Source organism: Lissotriton helveticus, chromosome 3_1 (assembly GCF_964261635.1).
Source record: "Lissotriton helveticus chromosome 3_1, aLisHel1.1, whole genome shotgun sequence".
Classification (NCBI taxonomy): domain Eukaryota; kingdom Metazoa; phylum Chordata; class Amphibia; order Caudata; family Salamandridae; genus Lissotriton; species Lissotriton helveticus.
In genome coordinates, this window is record NC_136061.1 from 1,244,374,680 (window position 1) to 1,244,381,562 (window position 6,883).

Sequence of the window (6,883 nt, forward strand, 5' to 3'; positions counted from 1 at the left end):
GCACATGTGCAGCCGCTCAGCGAGATTTTGTGTTTCGGAGTAGCTTCAGTAAAGGGCTTTAAGCCCCGCCCCTCCGTTCTATTGGCTGGCATCACCGTTTATGCTAAACGGTGGACAGCCATTGGAAAAGAGCTCTTTTTGACGTGTACTTTAGACTTTTTCAGCCAGCCCACTTGGACGGGCTCGCCTGCTTTCCTTCTGAAGTAAAAGGTTTCTTATCTTTATGGGGCCATGTGTTTCAACACATGGCGCCATAAAGACAAGCTCCACTGCGTCTTTATTTTTGCATCTCGCTTTCACTTTCACGATGCAAAAATAAACCGTAGCTGCCTGGCGAGCGCTTGTTTTAAAGCACACATCCCTGCAGCAGAATGCAATAAACTGTGGCTGCCTGGCGAGCGCTGGTTTCAAAGCACACATCCCTGCAGCAGAATGTGGCCCTCCTTTCCTCAAGGCCTGTGTGTTTTCTGGAGTCGTGTACAGAATTGACCCCCTTCCCCCGCCCCAGTAACAGTGCGTTGCGTATAGTGCGTGATGCTCAGTGCTTGCTCTGCTCACCACGAAGGCGCGGCGGAGATAAGCCCGGCTGTGTGCATTTCTCAGACACACGTTTCTGTGTGTGTGTATATAAAATACTGTTTTCCTATAGTGACAATGTGCACACTTTATTGTTTTCCACTTGTGCTTACAGCAGAAGAGATGAGAGAGGACACCTGTAAACAGAAGACAGATATTGGCCTGTCTAAAATTAATGTGTACACAATACTGAAAAAAACATGCAAAGGGCGCTGTATCACACAGAACGTCAGTTTACACCAGGGGGCGTGGGGCTCTCGTTGTATTAAAGACAATTGGTGAAGTTCCCGTTTGCACTTAAAATCAGTCAGACTAGGAACAATAAGAAACAAATGCGCGGGTGTAATTTTCGGGACGGAAACCCGGAGGAGGCGATTTTCTAATAACATAACATGTGTATTTGTAAAGCACACGTTCACCACTACGGGTATCTTGGCGCTGAATAACAGATGTTTGTTGTTACCCAACTCAATGGTACTCATTTATCGACCTCAGATGGATGAAAGGCTGAGTGGACCCGCTGGGATTTGAACCTGTGACCAGGAGGTCGAACACAGGCCCCTGCAGTAGACGCATTAGTCCACTGGGCCACCAGACCCGGCTAATGACGTTCAAAACGAAAAGTAATTAATATCGCCTCTTCCCAGTGGATGGGAACAAAACATTTTAAAGAAAGGGAAAAAAATGTATCATAGATACATTTTTTTTATTGAGGGTGAAAAGTTTGTCTCATACACATTTGAATTATTTCCAAACAAATAGTTATTACCACAGAGAAAATAAAACAGCTAGGGGGTTGTGCAAAAAGTTTCGAAATGATTTAACTTGTAAAAAATGCCCTGTTCGTATACTGCGTTTGGTTGGAAGAGTGTGGTCATTTTGATAAATTATTCCAAATGATAATCTCAGTTTAAAATGCGTTATTACGGATTTTGCCCCAAAGATGAACGAAAATCAAAAATCAACATTAAAATATACATATATTTAAATCAACGACTCCCTCCAACCTAGTCCTTTATTTAGGTGCTTGTTCAAATTCTATGTGGTCATGCAAACTCTGATCATATGGATCCTTAGCACATCTTTGTTAGCTACCTATTATTTTTATTTCTAGTTTTATAAATATTTGGAGACAAGATGTGACATAACGACCAGATCTGCAGACTGTGGAATCAGGAAGCCAGGTTCGAAATGCTGACATTTACACAGCCACTGCCAGACATAGACCTAGATTACATCATGAGCAATGAAAAACTTCCTTCATGCTCCCCGAAAAAGCAAAGGAGGTAATTTTTGCTGCATCATAAAAATGATATTGTTCATAGCAACGTGGCATGCAAACAGTACACTCGTATTTTACTTTGAAATGTGAACTTTTTGTGACTACGCTGCAAGCTTGCCTGCATGTTTAACATTATAATAGGTATAATTACATAATACTTAGCACCCCGGGTTTAATAAGGGCTAGGAGTCATTCTTTATTGAGTATGAGTAGGGGACAAAGAGAGGAGAGAGTGGAGAAAAGGAGCAGTGAGTGCGACAAAAAAAAAAAAGATAAGCATACCTGTAGACAAAGAAAACAAGCATTGAAAATTCAATAGGTCTTGCCTTTGATTAAGTTAAAGCCATTTGCTTTGCTAATGAATAGCAAAGCAAATGGCTTTAACTTAATGAAAGGCGAGATCTATTGCGTTTTAATGCTTGTTTTCTTTGCATTTCGGCACCCACTAGCACAGAGCAAAGTGAACAAAAACAGACAGTTTTCAGAACAGTCAGAAGCTATTAATGTACAGTTCCAAAACGAGGTACACAAACGTATAGGTTACTGTTCATCAAAACCATCATAGCTGAAGAGAAAAAAAACACTTTAGTTAAGATGACATTTTCAGTCAGAACCCTTACGGGAGACATGCAGCGGGAAGCGAGTAGGCTGGAAAGCCTTCATATACACACAAATCACAAAGCTCCTACAAAGTTTAAGAGTGGGTAAACTGGGGCAAAGCGGTGCAGCTTCCAACTCAATAATAAAGTACATCAGTGTGATCTTCCATTTTGGCTGTCACAGATCAGCCTTAAATAATGACAGTTCTCTTCTGCCAGTTCGAACGTCGATACCAAAAAAGATAAACAATTGTTTTACAACCATGGACAATGTAAAAAGGCGAACGTGCAAAGAGCTCGATAAAAACAAAAGAGAAAAACTTCAGAGCACCTGGAGACGTGAACCAGACAGGCCGTGTGTACATCTGAACGCAAGGGTTTAAACAGTGTTCTTGACACATGCACCGTACACACAAGGCTCTGAGTTAGATCTCTCACAAAAAAAGTACAACGCTCTATGTTTAAGTGATACATATACACGAAAATCAAACCATGAGAAACGAAGTAAATCAGAGGCAAGAAGCAAAATAACTATACAGGGTAGTATTGTATAAAGATATTGGTGGATTTGTATAAATACACAAACACACATGCAAGCGTATAACATATAGACACAATTCATGTAGGTGAATATATACGTACATATTAAGTCTACCGACAATGATAGCTCAAACAGATGTACAGCCTCACTTCCTCTAAATGCATTACTTGCTCGTATAAAAACATATATTGAATCAATTTACACCAAAGACACAGCAGTGTTAAAAAGCGGACCAGGCATTATCCCCATAAAACTGCACAAAGGGCTTCCAATGGAATAAGACAAACAATTAGAGGACACGCATAACAGTAAGACTGTCAAGTAGTAAAAGGGTGCCTGAGTAGGATTACTGAAAATAAACAAACACAACTGTGGTTCAGGAAAGAAAAGAAGACACCACCGCCCTGCACCGGTATATGACTGATGAGGGGGCACAGTACGAATAGCATAGCTGAAGGTAGCCGAGGGGCCTTTAGGGGGGGTGCATTACATAGCCCTGCCCCCTTTCCCCCGCGGCCTCCAGCTCTCTGCTCTGCTAACAATAGGGGCCTGGCCTGGCTTCCTGGCAAAAGGGAGGGGGGGTGCGCCTCCACGATCTCCTCCCCTCGGTCCGGTAGCACACCGGAGAAGCACGAAGGGCGGAACGGACAGCTCGTACCCAGGACAGTTGCCGAACACCCTGCAGAGTGGATACTCACTGGTGGGGCGGTAGGATGAGGCTGGATGTCGGAGAGGACCAGTCTGCCTCTCTGCCTTTCACTCCGACAACATGGCGGCGCTCTGGGGGCCGACCAGTGGCGGAGCGCGCGCTGCATGCTGGGAGCGTCATGGCGGCTGCGGCCAGAGCGGGGGGGGCCAGGGCAGCTGGGCGTCACCTTGGCAACGGCGGCGCGCGTCAGGTTGGGTAGCGGAAGTCGCGTACAGACAGCTCAGGAACAGCTGTGAATCCGTGATCCAGTTGGTGTGCATGGAAGGGACCCGTCCCGCGACTGGTCACCTTTCGCGCTCTATTCTCGCAGTGACAGTGAGCTGTCAGGAAGATTTGGCTTTTTTATTTTTTAGCTCGCATCGCAGACAAACTAGATAAGTACTCTGAACTCACAGGACGAAGACCGTCTCCACGATTTTTTCGCCCCTATGGGTGATTCCTTTTAGTTCTGGTGTATGAGTTTATAACAGCAGAATACTTTTTTGATTAAAAAAAAGTACATTTACTTGTTGAGTTCCGAGGTTTCTGTAAACAAACTGTATGCTAGGCGAATTTTAAAAATGTTAAATTCCATACAAATTGAGCTTGATCTCAGATTTTGGAATGCGCGGTTGTTGTGACCTTAGTGTTGTGTCCGTGCGTGGACACCGTTTGTGTTCATACCTTCCTGTTGTCTATAAGTGGACACCGTATCTGCTGTGATGTCTCAGCTGTCAACGGTGCACTGACAGTTGACAGCTGATCACTACACCGCGCTGACGTTGGTAAGCTCCAGCTGTTCCTGGAGCCTGTGCTGGTTAAATTAATAAAGAACGACTTCAACATCTACTACTTTGTGTATCCAGTTCTTTACAAGTGGTGACGAGGATGGGATGGAACGACAAGAACAAACTAGAGGAACAACTCAAACCATTCTGGGAGGTGAGAAATGAACTGTCACACGAAAATGGATTTCTTCAAAGAAAATTAATAAGAACTATTGATGCCACTGAAAAGTTGTATGTAATTAAGCCACAGCAGAAATAATAATTGAGTATTACAGCCTAACAATAATAGCTGTCTTGCACATGACTTTGCAGAGCACACATGTATACATTATAGATAAGCACATATAAAAAAAATAATAGTTGCTTAAACAGAGCAACTAATTTACTGAGTGCAAGAACAAGAACCTCCATACCATAATTGAAAACAAAACAAATGGCGTCAGGATGCGTGTGGAATCTTTCGCCACCAGAAACTTTCCTACGTGGAGGAGGACAACCAACATTAAAATGGGAAGAATGGAGGGAATAAAAGCAGAGAAAAAATATACAATGCTCATGCATTGTTTAGGCGCAGGAGGAATACAAGTTTACAATTCCATTAACAAGAAAATAAGAGCTGAAAATGAAGGAGATGTATTTGAAAACGCAATAGATGATCTCAATACGTATTACAAACCCACAGTGTATGTTGGCGTTGATCGTTACAAGTTCTTCCATCGCAAACAAGGAAAGGATGAGTCAATAGATGATTTTGTGTTTGCATTAAAAAATCTTGCGATCAATTGTAGATTCGGTGCACTGCATGACGAGTTCATAAGGGACCAAATAGTGATGCAAGGATCCAATGAAAACATCCAAGATAATCTGTAGGCTAAGGGCGAATATCCCCTTCAAAACATTATTGACATTGCACCCAAGGCAGAACTCACAGGGCGCTGCCCTAAAGCTGTCTTGATAGAAAATAAAGAGAAGAAAGAAGGTGAAGCAATTAGTAAAGTGAGTGACCAAAAAACTAATTTTAAACAGAATTGGAACAAAAAAAGTTACAAATCACAGTTTAGAAAATTTGAGGCTAAAAGCTGGGGACACTGTTATAGATGTGGTAGCACGTCTCATATGGCTAACAACATAAAATGCCCTGTGTGGGAAGTAAAGTGTTCACATTGTGGTGTTAAAGGACATTTCTTCAAGGCTTGTTACAAACGCAAGCCAAGACAAGTAAAAATAGTTGACGATTCTGAAGACTACAAACAAAGCATGTCAGATGATGATGACATAAACATGTTTGTGCTTAATATAGACGATGACCAAGTTGATGAAATCACAAGTACTGGCAAAACAAAAACAAAGAAACCTATGTGCAACATGACCATTGGTGGTGTTAACATAAGTATAGTGGCAGATTCAGGATCACCCTATACTATAGTGAATGAAGAAGTTTGGACTGAAAAATTCAGTGAAAGTATTGGTGGACAATTACAAAAAACAGATATAATAATTAAATCATTCACTGGAGAGCCAATAGATGTGTGTGGGTACAGAGAACTTGAATTTGTATTCAAAGGAAGAGAATCTGTTGGGAAACTTTATGTGTCCAAGGTTGGACCATCAGTCCTAGGGTGGGTGGACCAAGGAAAGCTGGGGATGATTCTTGACCCTAGCAAAGCTGATCCTGTATTGAGTGTAACAGAGTACAAAGATTATGCCAAATCTTTGTTGGAAAAGTACCCAAGGGTGTTCAGCGGGACAGTTGGGGCATTGAAAGGGTACCAGCACAGGATCAAGTTAAAGGCAATCACGACTGTCGTACATAAGACGAGAAACATTCCTTTTGCAATAAGAAATGAAGTCTAAAGACCAACTCAAAAAACTGCTGGATGAGGGAATAATAGAGAAAGTTGAAGCATCAGAATGGGTCGCCCCACTGGTTTGTGCGAAATTTCCCAACGGCAAGCTGAGACTTTGCGTGGACCTGTGCGATCTAAACCATAATATAGTAGTGGCGCAGTACCCCCTACCTAACATCAGCTAAATGCTTGCTACCACAAAAGGTATCAGGTGGTTCTCCACCATTGATTTAAAGTCTGCCTATCACCAGGTGCCACTCCATAAGGACAGCAAAAAATTGACAACGTTTATAACTCCATTGGGATATTTCAGGTTCACCAGAGTTCCTTTTGGCCTTGCTTCAGCGGACGCCATGTTTCAAAGACTGATGCATAACATTTTTGAGGGAGTACAGGACATTACTATTTCAAGATGACATCCTCATCATGGGCAGAACAAGAGAAGAACATGATACCAAGGTTAAGCAGGTATTAGAAATCCTCAACGAAAAAGGGTTAACTGCAGAACACCTCAAATGCAAATTTGCATGTAATTCTGTTAACTATCTTGGTCACCGTATAA

The 6,883-nt window shown here is 42.3% G+C and overlaps 1 protein-coding gene across 12 annotated transcripts in view; it reads right to left on the bottom strand.

Annotated features, from left to right (window-relative positions):
• PUM1 (pumilio RNA binding family member 1) overlaps nucleotides 1-3,809 on the bottom strand; it is a 993,892-nt gene extending 990,083 nt beyond the window's left edge. For 9 of the 12 annotated variants that reach the window (XM_078681895.1, XM_078681893.1, XM_078681889.1 and 6 more), the window contains exon 1: nucleotides 3,697-3,801. The gene's annotated coding sequence lies outside the window, so the exon portion shown is untranslated. Of the gene's footprint in view, nucleotides 1-3,696 lie in introns of all 12 variants that reach the window. The other 3 variants (XM_078681891.1, XM_078681883.1, XM_078681894.1) reach the window with 2 other exon arrangements.
• Nucleotides 3,810-6,883: the final 3,074 nt, after the last annotated feature.